General features: G+C 40.1%; 1 pseudogene; it reads right to left on the reverse strand.

The window, feature by feature from the left end:
* Positions 1-8,373: 8,373 nt before the first annotated feature.
* On the reverse strand, positions 8,374-10,702 carry LOC145720823 (small ribosomal subunit protein eS4, X isoform-like; annotated as a pseudogene).
* Positions 10,703-13,341: the final 2,639 nt, after the last annotated feature.

Raw genomic sequence — 13,341 nt, forward strand, 5'->3', positions numbered from 1 at the left:
CGGGAAGTGCTAGGTGGGTGGTGGTGAGGACTGTGACTTAAATAGGCTTGCCAGGGGCTCCTGGGTGGCTCAGCTGGTTGAGCGTCTGCCTTTGGCTCAAGTCATGATCCCAGGGTCCTGGGATCAAGCCCCGCATCAGGCTACCTGCTCAGCGGGAAGTCTGCTTCTCCCTCTCCCTCTACCCCTCCCCCGCTGCTTGTGGTCTCTCTGTTTCTCTGTCAAATAAATAAAATCTTTAAAAATTTTTAAATAAATAAATAAATAAATAAATAATAAATAGGCCTGTCACAGTAAGCTCTGTGAGAAAACTGAGCTCAAGCTGGAAGGAGAGAAGCCAGTGAGTCTTTCAGACAGTTGATGGGAAGAGCATTCCAGCAGAGAGAACAGCCTGTGGAAGATCCTAAGGGGGAGCATATCTGGCATGTTTCTAGCGCAACAGGGCGGGGCCACTGAAAGAGCTGCGAGAAGGGGACGGGAGCAGGGGCAGAGATCAGAGAGGGAGTGTGGGCAGGGAAGGTAGCTCACGCAAGGACTTCGGCTTTTCCCCTGAGAGAAATCTGAAGCCACTGAAGGGCTTTGAGCTGGAGTCCTGCCTTTATCATCTTTTACTCTCATTTACCTTTCACCTTTTGTGGATAAAGATGTTGACCTAAGAAAGATGCATCTAACAGTCCAACTACAAGCGTGGAGACAACAGAGCTGAAAAGGTGGCAGAAATGGGTCACACTGAACTAACTGCAACTCTGGCTTCTTGTGGCTGTCCATCCATTGACTATTCTTTTCCTTTTAGTCCACATACACTAACCAGAACTTCTAGCCTTTCTGAAATTTTACTTAGGGTTTCAGGTATTCTAGCCTTTCTGAAATTTTACTTAGGATTTCAGGTATTCTAGCAATAGCTTTCAGATAGCTTTGTCAATGCATAAAGTAACAGTAATGGTTAGTTACTAAGTATTCTGTATAAAATAGTATTCTATACTAAAATTGTCAAATTAGCCATTGGTTTTAAGTCTAGTTTTGGAAACATCATTTTCATGTTGCTTTACTAGCAAATAGGGAAGATATAAATTTAAAGTGGGCCTACTGTCTTGTTCTCCCACTGCATCTTCTTGTGTGGGTCCTAATGAGCTGTGGATTGACAAAAATGTGTCATCTGCAGGAAAGAGTTGGAAAGGAGTGACAGTGCCTCGTACACTGGGTCCAGGGGGGCAGATATGGGGGTAAGACTCACTCTGTCCGTCCCTTGCCACAGGTCACAAGTCACTCCCAAGGCAGTGAGGGAAGAATCCTGTTGAGTCCTCCCCATGAAGAACCCCAAGTACCTGGCATCTTGCTCATCTCAGTTCTGTGCTTCTGTCACCTTGCTGAAGTGTGTTACTCTACTGTATTGTGGATGAGATGGTGGGAGCTGACTCGGGACTGGCGCCACCTTTCCCATTCTGGCTGACATGCTCCTGGTCACTCTCCACTTGGGGATGCGGGCCCCTAAATTAGGGAAGAAAGGTCCAACCTTCATACAGAGTTTACTCAATCACAGGGAAGAAATTGGTTGCAGAGGTCCAGGCCTAGAGTCAGACCGTAGGCATCTGAGTACCCTGGACCCTCCGCCCTTCTCCTTCCTTGCTATGTGATCTTGGGCACGTCACCCAGCCTCCCTGAGCTTTGGCTCCTATATTTGCCTGTTGGGGTCGACAAAACTTATTTTGTAATATTGTTGTTAGAGTTTTAGTAATAATCTCTTATTGAGGACTTGGCACATGGTAGCTCTTCAATAAATGCCAATTCATAATCTCAAATGATTCTAATGTGATATCAAATATAATTTTTCCTAGTCATGCATTTCAGCAATTTGCCTTTAATACATACAACAGATTAGTGACTTTTCCCCGATTTTAAATGTGAGTGACACTGTTGAGTCCACAGATATTTTAGAAAACTTGATTTTCAAGGTAATTCTTCTACTGGGCTGGTAACAGTGAAGTGGAAATTGCTGTTTGGTTAGCTGTAAAGAATATTCCCAAAGGGAGTATTGTGAAATATCAAAATGGGCAGAAAGAATTGGTGAGTGAATCTTAAAGTTCTTTTTTTCCCCCAAAGATTTTCAAAGAGAGATACATTTTGCACACTGAGGGTTTTAGTCCTGTCGTGTACAGATATTTTGGGAGATCTGTTATATGCCAGGCTCTGAGAATAACAAAAAGCTGTACTTCAGCTCCTAGCCTGGAAAAGTTTTCAGTCTGGTAGATAAAACACTGTATGTTGTATTATATTACAATGTGATGAGTTCCAGCAGAGTGAGCCATACCTGGGGGCAGAAGGATGATTTTGATGACCTCTTGCTGTCTATTCCAGCTGAATGGTTTGGTGATGAGAAATAAGGCACCTGGATATTGTGATTTGGGGAGGCCCTTCCCTACCAAGACAGCACTGGGTGTTGTGTGTTAATGGGGGCAGGGTATTTAGGATAAAATCATTGTTAGGCACTTCCATTTTTGCAAGTGATTAGTGGCATTAGCATTTCCCATTTTTGAGGGACTGTTAACTCCTTAGTGGTTATGAAAAGTGTCTCTTCTCCGTAGGCTACTTTTTATTCTGCTATTGAAATCATGACCATTGATTCCCATCTGTGTCCACAAAACTAACACAGGCAGGTAACCTAGAAAAGCGACTCTCGGGTATTTGCATGTTGTCCCTGCTGGACAAAGGGGTTGGGGCTGCCGTGTAGACTGACTCTAAGGGACTTAAAATGAAGGGAGGTTTGGGGGAACCCACCACCAAAGGAGGTTCTGATACAGGGAGGGACGGGCCTCTCGCGTCCCACCAAAACGGGAGCGGTTCTCGAGCTGTTTAACTTGTGATTATTTTCTCTGGTTGCCTTTTCTTTGAAAACTAATTGTAGATGTGAAATGGCCATGTTTAAATAATTCATAAAAAAATAATAAATCCAGAGGAAATTGGCAAAGGTGCAGATAAACCTGGCGAAGTACAAAGAAGGGGTCGAGCCCGGTGCAGTTTTCCAAGAGGCTCCCCTCACTCTAGAGTCCTTAATTAGGCCTGCCTGCCTGTTTGGCCCTGGGTTGGTTTTGTTCTTTCAAGAGAGCTGTTGACCTAATCCTACATGAGAACGCACCGAGCAGTAGCTTCTCACAGTTCATGAAAACATTTGTAAATGCTGTTATTTGGGCACGGGGAAAAAAATAATCGGTACTTTCTGACTGAGGGAAACTCATACATTTATAATTGTATTTTTTATTATTGAGAAACAACCTTTTAGCTCTACCAATTATGCAAACCAGTTAGACAACATTGTTTAATGTAGGCAACTAAATGCCCAGAAGATTTTTAACTAGAAAAACAAGAGCTTCTGCAAGTTTTAGAGATTCTTCCAACCAGACAATTAATTGAAGTAACTCGACGGTGCCTTTGTGAGGTTTATAGCTCCTGGAACTATTGCTCTGCTTACAGAAGCGTTTTAAATCTTACATCCTTGAAACTTCTAGATCAATTAGTTTGTGATAGAAGGCAATCTCGAGGTCTAAAATTACTTTTTTATGCTGATATATCATTTTCAGTAATAAGCTTTTTCTTTTCTTTTTTTTCTTTCTTTTTTCTTTTTCTTTTCTTTTCTTTTTTTTTTTTTTTTTGGTAGAACTAATTAGTAACTCCTGCCCTGGAGAAGCTGCTGCGTATTGGTTAGACTTTCACCCCCAAGCTTTGAGAGAACTTCTACCATGTTTCTAATAGCCCTTCCTCAAATGTGGGTGGGTAGCTAGAATAGAAGGGGGAAAAAGTGGCTCAACAGTGCTAGAAGGAAATGAGTTAGGTTTCTCTATTCTGTTACACCTGCTACACGTGGCAAGGTTTTAGAACCTGTGCTGTTCAAATACCCATTGCTTCAACTATTCTCTATGCCCATTTTAGTTTCTCTTTTAAAAGTACCCTGGTGTTTCCTCTGCCACATAATACCAAATATGCTTCTTGCCCGATGCTTTGTGATTGAGAAAGTGGTCTTCAAAGTTGACATTCAAAAATATCCATCTGGCTCCTTAAATACTACCATGTCTCTTTTGTTTTCCCAAGTCTCAGCCGAGGAGATGCTTGTCACTTAATTGCTGCTGAGGATCACAGATGATGGTTTCTAGGTTTAGGCAAATTGTGGGCAGCACTTTGTTAACCAACGGAAGAGCACGCTGGTACTGGATAATTATCCTATGGAGCTCAATTTGCCCTTAACGGCACCTGCCTGACCAGCATCAGGGAGCCTGTTTCAACACAAAAGCTCCTTCTTGTTAATTAACCTGCGTGCACTTGTTACAAATGAAACCTACTTGTTTCCAGTTAATACATTTGCTGCTACTTTAAACATTCATTTATTATTATGCTTGTTAAGTGAAAAGTGGAGAAGAATGGTTTGGATGACTTCATCAGTATGCACTGAGCTTTAAGAGATCAGCAAATCGACTAAACATAACTGTCAGTTATGTTGTTATGTGTTCAGTGGGCCCCCAAATCTGCTTGAGAAAGAAGAGGTGCTCTCAACCATGAAAACAAGATAGGGGTGATTGAGAAGTCAGGCATCCACGATAGTAATCAGTGAACTTTCATTAGAGGAGAATTTCCCTAAATTTAAATGCAATTCGTGCAAAGCTTGGTTCCATTTCTCCATCTACATCATGACTATTTTGTGTCTGGCTGGATAAAAAACTGGATGCATGCAAACAGATATGTCTTTGATTTTCCCTTCAGTTGGCTTCAACCAAATGAAATGATGAGCCAAAATTAAGAGGAATTTGCTTAGTTACTTTTAAGCAAAAGTAATTTGAGAATCATAAGGAAATTCAGATGCATACCATAATATGTCAGAAGTATGGTAATTGAAAAAGCAATAGAAACAAACATGCATTCATCTAGCAGTTTTACATAAAATCTAGAATAAAATAGTGATTCTTGGAAAGGCTGTCAAAATTATCACTTAAAATTTTGGCGATCTATAATCGATTTTAGTTATTTGTTATTGTTCTCCAAAACTCATGTTGGAAAATTTCCTAAAACACATTTTTCTCAAAGTAAGAATAACTTACCTTACAAATTATTTAAAGAGGTGAAAAAATAATATTCTATGCCAATGTAAGGAAGGACTTTTAATTTTTATTTGGATGAAATATTGGGGTGCCATGCCTTTAAAATTTGCCCCTAAAAATATTTTCTTTCTGTTTTTGTTGCATCAAAAATCATGGTTATGTGACTTCAATTAGGTTCTCTTAACTGCATACGGAGTTCAAAGAACACTTGAATATTGATGGAAGAACATTCCCACAGCCACCAATCAATTACTTTGATTCTTCTGTTTTAAAATTGGTCCAATAATGCGTTTTAGAATAGGTCAATACTGCCTGCTATATAGAGTAATATGTCTAATTTGTTTCTATTCATCATGATCATGTAGTTAAGAACAATATGCTTAAAATCCCCAGTTGTCACTGGGAAGAATGATATGTAAAATTGACAAAAGAATTTATAAAATTGCTGTATGGGTATAATGTTTTGGAGAAATGGAAACACATCTCTGCATCCTTTTTTTCCCACGGACAAGCAATACTCTGGATATATTGTTCATTTGCATTAACTTGATGGGCAGCACACCTGAACGCCCACATTCTCTGCCTACCAGCTCCAAAGAGACCATTTCTCTCTGCCCGGAAGGAATGCTTTCTTGCTGCCCCCCTGCAGCATCCTTCAGAAAAATTAGAGAAGAAATGCCTTTCATTCACATCTTACCAAATCACTTTTCTTCTCAATAGGAATTCCTCATTAGCAGCACAGGCAAATACTTATGAGTACCTACCCATGGCAAGTGCTGTGGAGATGGCACCAGGACTATAACAACATCCACTACCATGATACTGTATTTTAAGTTCTGCTATCACCAATTCGGGATGGTTATCAGGGGACAACCAGAAGGGGAAACATGGAAGTTCATCCTCTGGCTAACATCCTCTGGGTACCTCACCCATTAAGAGAATGTAAATTCATTACGTAACATATGAAACAAAAAATACTGACCTGGGACTCAGGAAACCTCTCTTTGTGTTGCCTTTGTGAAGTAAGAAGCATCCATGTGCCTGAGTTTATTCATCAATTCCTTCTTATGTAGCACAACTGGAGAAACAAGGAGAAAACCCCAACAGGCTGTTTTCCTTTGCAGGACTGGTATATGTTGAAATCACAGGGGGGATGCTTAACTCCTAGAACACTAGGGCTGTGTTTAGTGTGCTATAATCAATATGAAATACCACATCGTTCTATCATTAAGTGGGTATTTGGAAAAAGTCGTTACATCCTTAGGCATTGCTATAGTGCTAGGAAAGAACTTAAAAACTCATAGTGATCACTTACCTGAAGTCTTATATCATCTATTGTCTTTATCATTCTGATTAACCACACATATACTGCTCTGAACTACTATGCACAACTACATTTATCTACTAACATCATAAATATTGCAAATATATGTTACTTATGCACATGTCTGGTTAGTCATCAGTAGAAATAAACTATATGGATCCAGTGCTCACTATAAACCAAGTTGTCATTGTCTACTATTTATAAGACGATTATAACACTTAAGTCCTCACGCCTTTGATTAATATTCTTGTTACTGATTTAAGCCTAGTCGAGTATTCACAATCATTAGGCTCTTTTGGGTAGATACCCATAGCTTCTAGTAGAAGTAGGTGAGGTCTAAAATTCTTTCCACCCTCAAAACTTTGCTACCTAATGGTGTGTTACAATAAAAGCAATTGTGAGACATATTCTGCAACACATGTATCTATCAGGAAGCAGGGACAAGACAAAGACACATAATCTGCTCTGTAAAAACATTATTTTATAACTTATTATGTAGATAAATGTGTGCTTACCAATTTAAGCCATACACATTGTGCCTTTTACCCAGTGGAGTGGACAGAATGTGTTACAGGATTCAGGTGGAAGATGAAGGAGAGTTCACCATGAATGGCCGTGGAGAAATGCAACACAAAAGAAGACAAACTTGACCAGACTCCTCAGAAAAGGCAGGTCTTAGATGAATGGAGTGGGGCCAAGGATGTCCTAAGCAGGAAAGAACCACCAAAAGTTCGAAGGTGGAAACCCTGCAGTCAGGCTCACATATTTATGGGATCACACTTTTCCTAAATCCAGCTGTCAAAGTTGGAACAACATTTTGAACAAGAGGAACATTACCATCAAATTATAGGTATCTTAGCAGCCATACCACCAGAATTAATGTATTCTAATAGGCCACTCAGGCATAAAGATTGTGGATTTTCTATTTTTTATAGGCAACTTGACTTTCAGTTAGAATATTTTATAACCTATTCCCTAAAATATGAAGGGCTGTGAAAACACTACCTGTAATCCCGTTAGCTGTGCAGTGTGTTATTACTGCTAACAGTGCCAAGAGAATAACGGTCTTTCCTATGTTCATTCATTCATTCATTCATTCATCCATTCATTCAGTCATCTGGATTAAGCACCCACCATGTATCCAGCCCTGTGCTAAGTTGTAAGCAGTTTCAGTGAGTTGAGAGAAATGTTGCTTAGTATTCTTTACCACCTAGTGACTATGATAACATTAGTTGACTAAGGCAACTGTCCAAAGCTATGACCAGGGAGTGATGGGTGATGGTGGCGGGAAGGAGGAGATAGCAGAGAGCATTAACTGACTGAAGCACTAACCCCTACTGAGACCATCACCTGCGAAAATTCTTAGCTGTTTTCCCATTGGTAATCTGGAAGGCTAAGGTTACTTTTAGGAATGACTAGAGTCCAGCCTTGTTTGGACAATTTCCAAAAAGCAGGCTTACCTAGGACTCTCAAATTGATTTTAAATGGGGTTCTGGGGCGCCTGGGTGGCTCAGTTGGTTGGGGGTCTGACTTTGGCTCAGGTCATGATCTTGGGGGGTCCTGGGATCGAGCCCCACATGTAGCCCCACATTGAGCTCCATGCTCAGCAGGGAATCTATTTCCCCTTTCCCTCCCCCCTCTGCCACCTCCCCTTCTTGTGCTCTCTCTGTCTCTCTCTCAAATGAATAAAATTCTTTTAAAAAATATAATATAATATAATATAATAAAATGGGGTTCCAGTGTACAAAGTAGGAGGCCAAATGGTAACTCCATCTGTACACATTATTTGCTCTCATTTTCCACAGGCATCCAGAGAATTGACAAGAATCGCCAGTTGTTTTCCTGTCAGCACCATAAGGAAGTTGAGCTTCCAGGCTTCGAGTTACTTTGCCAGGGCAACCCTATGCCCAGATTTGCCTGGGACAGTCCAGGTTGTGTCAGTTCTCCAAGTGCGTAATTATTAATAGCACCTAATTTCCTTCTTTAAAATGTCCCATCGACACAATAAATCATGTGGTCAATTAATACTAGCTGACTTCAGCCTTGAATAATAGGGCTCTAAATCCACCAACAATTTGGGAAAGAAGACTTCTGATAGGTTAAAATCCTTCCAACCAAGGAAAACCACTAGAGGGTTTTCCTGAGCTAGTTACATGATACTAAAAAAGTTTGGTCAATACAACCAGACAGCTGATAAGTCAGGGACAAAATCACTGTGGCCTGGGGGTCCAGGACACAGACTCGAGCCAGGCAGCCAGATTCACAGCCCAGTTCTGCCACTTGCTGCCTATATGACCTTATCCTCACTCAGTTTCCCCACTGCAGAGCAGGGAGGCTAAGAGTATCTATCTCACAGGATTGCAATGAGGATTATATTAATTAATGTATGTAGAGTGCCTAGAACAGTGCCTGGCACACTGTTGGTCACGTAGTAAGGGTTTGCTCTCATACTGTGTCATCCAAAAAGGTAGGCATGGGAGTGCAGATACCTCTTCAAGATGCTGATTTCATTTCCTTTGGATATGCCCAGAATATGGCATTACTGGATCATAAGGTAGTTCCATTTTCAATTTTTTGAGGAAGCCCCCACACTGTGAGGCACAATGGCTGCGTCAATTTATCTTCCCTTCAACAACACACATGGGTTCCCTTTTCTCCACATCCTCACCAACATTTATTATTGTTTCTTTTGTTTTCCACACCGTATTATCTTTCATTAAGTATAAAGACTTCCAGTCAGGTCACCTAGAGACCACTTTACCCGCTGCTCTGTTTGGCCGCCAGTCTCTTGTCTCTCTCCTCCACAATGGTGAGGCAGATACCATTTCCACAGGGAAGAGCACGCCATGGTTTGTGGCCTCTGCCAATTACAAAAACGCTGGATGCCATTGGCATCTATTGTGTGAACCATATCAAAAGAACCAGTGTGTGTGTCTCTCTCTGTCGGTAATCAGACCAGTTCTTCCCAGGTTCACACCTCTGGTCACCATACACAGATTACCTGTGTCAAACTTGATGAAATCAGTCATCTTTCTAGCCTCCAAATCAATCTGAGTGGTGTCATTGACCTTGATGAAGGGATCAGGATAGCAGATGGTGTGAGCATCATGGGTCACCAGGTGAGGGATTCCTTTTGTCCCCACAAAAGTCTTTCTCACTCTGCACAACTTATACTGGCCTCCTCGGGTGTAATCTAGTGGACAGCAAAGCGACCCTTGGTGTCACGATCAGACAGAAATTCTCCTTGGTCTTGCCAATGCTGATGACATCCATCAAACCAGCAGAGTAGGTTAAATCAGTTCAGACCTCGCCATCAATCTTAATAAAATGCTGCATACAGATATTCTTGACTTCATCTCCTTAAGTCTTTTCTTTAGGGAAATGATGATAGGGAGACATCCTCTCAGTTTAGGGGGGCCGGTAGATGGACAAGGGGCAAACACACCAGCAGCCAATGCTTTTGAGCTGCTACACACATAGATGCTCCTTGGGACCCAGAGCCATAGCTGCTCTATGTTGGGGTCCTAGGATCGAGCCCCACTATGATTCTTTGTCTTTTTGCTTATAGCCATTCTAACAGGTGTGAGGTGCATTTCCCTGATTAGCAGTGTTGAGCACCTTTTCAAATATTGGTCATTTATGTCTTCTTTTGAGAAATGTCTATTCAGGTCCTTTGCCCATTTTCCAATGAGGTTACTTGGTTTTTTTGCTATTGAGGTTGTACATTCCCTGCAGCATTATTCAAAATAGCCAAGATATGGAAACAACTGCAATGCCCATTGACAGATGAACAGATAAAGAAAATGTGGTCTGTACATACAATGGAATATTATTTAGCCTTAAAAATTCAGGAAGTCCTGTCATTTGCCACAACAAATGGAGGACATCCTGCTAAGTGAAATAAGCCAGATGCAGGAAGACAAATACCACATGATCTTACTCACATGTGGAATATGAAGTAGTCAAAGTCATAGAAGCAGAGAGTAGAATGGCGGTTGCCAGGAGCTGAGGGGAGGGTGAAATGGGGAGATTTTGATCAAAGAGAACAAAGTTTCAGTTATGCAAGATGAGTAAGTTCTGGAGATCTGCTGTACAGCATGGTTACTGCAGTTTAAAAAACTGTACTGTATACTTGAATTTTGCTAAAGAGGATAGATCTTTAGAGTTCTCAACCTATACACACAACACTAAAAGAAAGCGAGAAAAGAAACTGGTAGCTCTGTGAGGTGATGGATATGTCAGTCAGCCTGATGGTGGTAACCATTTCACAATGGGAATGTTTGTCACGACACCAAGTTGTACACCTCAAATGTATACAATTTTTATTTGTCAATGGTACCTAAGTAGACTTTAAAAAAAGGTAGGCCCAGATGAGTTAACAGATCTTGTATAGATGGGGCCTTAATTGAGAAATGTCAACCCCTAACTCAATAGACTATAAAGCAAATTTAATCATCTTTGAAACCAAGGGCAAGTTGCTATAAAACTTTAATTAAGATGTTTGGGATATAGGGACACCTGGGTGGCTCAGTCAGTTAAGCGTCTGCCTTCGGCTCAGGTCACGATCCCAGGGTCCTGGGATTGAGCCCCGCATTGGGCTCCCTGCTTAGCGGGGAGCCTGCTTCTCCCTCTCCCTCTACTTCTCCCCCTGCTCGTGCTGCTTTCTCTCTGACAAATAAATAAATAAAATCTTTAAAAAAAAGATATTTGGGATATATATTAAAATAAAAACAAAATTTTTATTTACGATAACACTTTGAGTGTATTTGAAGGGAAACCTTTTATCTCACTGACCCTACAGAAATATTACTATTTCCATTTTATTACTCTCAAGATATAAAGCATGCTGGTATCAGTATATTACAGTATCTGAAAATTTTTTATCTTCTAATATCATAATATTCGAAGCCCCCCCATTGAATATAAACTCTATTATGTCTCCCCAGCCCTGGGTAAAAGGTATCATATATATTTTTGATTTGGATATGCCTCCAAACCAGATAAATGTCACTGTAGACATCAGAGGCAGTATACGTTTATCTCAAAAAAGAATCACTGATAATAATAAGGTCCATTAAATTGGTAATACTTGACTCTTGCCTCTTGAACTGGGATTAGGCTATCAGTTCCCAAAGTAAATACCTTGATAGAATGATCACGATGGAATTTAGAAATTAAATTCAAAAGACTATGTTAATGTAGCATAAATGGGAACATGAGAAAATATCAAAGTTGAAGTTTTTGTTGGAAGATGAATTTGAAATGATCTCTTATGCATATGCAACTTTTAATACATACTCTCTGAGGTACATTTACACTCACATTTAGAAGTCTAATTAGTAATAAAAAGGAAAGAGTTCATAATGATAGCACCCTTCTCTTAGGGTCCCTATTATAGATTCTGAAAACAAATTCATTAATACCTTAATATATGTGGTGTCATCTTCTGCACTTAAATACTTCAGCCCAAAAGATGTAAGCTCCCCCCGCTTTTTTCTTTGCATTTAATCTGTAAATTTGAAGCCTGGGGATCTTGTTACTTTCAAAGTCAGACTTTTGACATTTTTTTCCTGTAAAGTAAAAGATTTGGGGGGAGAAAAGTAGCCACCGTGCTTTGAAATACGTGCTTTTTCTAATATGTGCTGTTTCTTGAAAAGGCTAACAGGCATTTGGATAGTGAACCATCAAAAACACCACTTCTGAGGCTTCTCTTTTAGGCTATTATGTGTAGAATGCCTCTTAACCCTTGAGGCAACTCAACAATTGAGTTAAGGAGATTTTCATGTATCGGTTTTGCCTGTCACATGGTTGACTTAACTTCAGGATATACTTTGCAGCTGAAGGTTCATTTCCCTCCATTTGTTAAGTGGCTAATTATAAAGGTTCACAAAAGAATTGACACAAGGGAAAGAGAGGGGCCTGGCTTCTCTCAGCAGCCCCAAGAGGCCTGTATAAGTGTCATTTGTAAAAACAGAGCACAAATTAAGCAATGGCCATAATAAGCTGCCAGGAGCTGGGGTATAATGAAAGGGGAATTCTTATGTCGATGCAAAGCAGGCACTAAACTGCTGGGATTTTTTTTTTTTTTTTACATTGACAACTAACTCCTAATATAAGTCATCCTGTTTAAGTGTCTACGGCAAAAAATAAAATTTTAAAGCTGAGTTGACCATAACAAGCTAAATAAAAAGACAATTTTATCCCAGCAGCTGGGATTTGCAGGTTTATTTTCTCTCTGTGATATACTGAAAATACTTTTGATTACCAATAAAAATTGGTTTTATTTCCTGAATACACATGTATTTTAAATAAAGTTATTAGAACTAATGACCAGAAACAAGAGTGTGACATGACACATCTGTATTAAGAAACAAACATTTTCCATCAAATAATAATCGGCTTTCCTCTTTACACCCAGTACCATGAATTCTAAATACCAGTCTTTTTAACGTGTGAAAAAGCATAAACAACAAAGAAAACTCCCTTTCCTTAGGAGTGTGATAGCTAATGAAACAGACTGGAAATTGCTACATCGTTTCTACCTTTCATCAAAACATCCCTGTGCATAGTATTCGCATCATTATGTAAGACATTTGCAAATATGTATAATGCTTTTGCCTATGGGAAAACTCTTCTGCTCTAATGTATTCCTGAAAGATGAATGAACAATTCTTGAGGTATGATAAAAAGATTCAGAGGGTTGGATAGAGCAATGATATTAAAGCCACAAGCTCATCATTTAAATTTTTTTAAAAATGTCAACGGCTAACACTGCAGGTCTCTGTTTTACTTATTTTTTTTTCTCCGCAAACTCACCACCTCTTTTCCAATTCCTTCTCTGATCCAAGATCAGCAACCCCCAACTTGCTGGAGGCTGCCTGCTTTGATACTTCAGCGGGGATCCTGTGAAGCCAGAAGTGTTCTCTGGCTTCAGAT

The sequence above is a fragment of the Leptonychotes weddellii genome, chromosome 3 (assembly GCF_054177405.1).
Source record: "Leptonychotes weddellii isolate Sample4059 chromosome 3, ASM5417740v2, whole genome shotgun sequence".
NCBI lineage: Eukaryota > Metazoa > Chordata > Mammalia > Carnivora > Phocidae > Leptonychotes > Leptonychotes weddellii.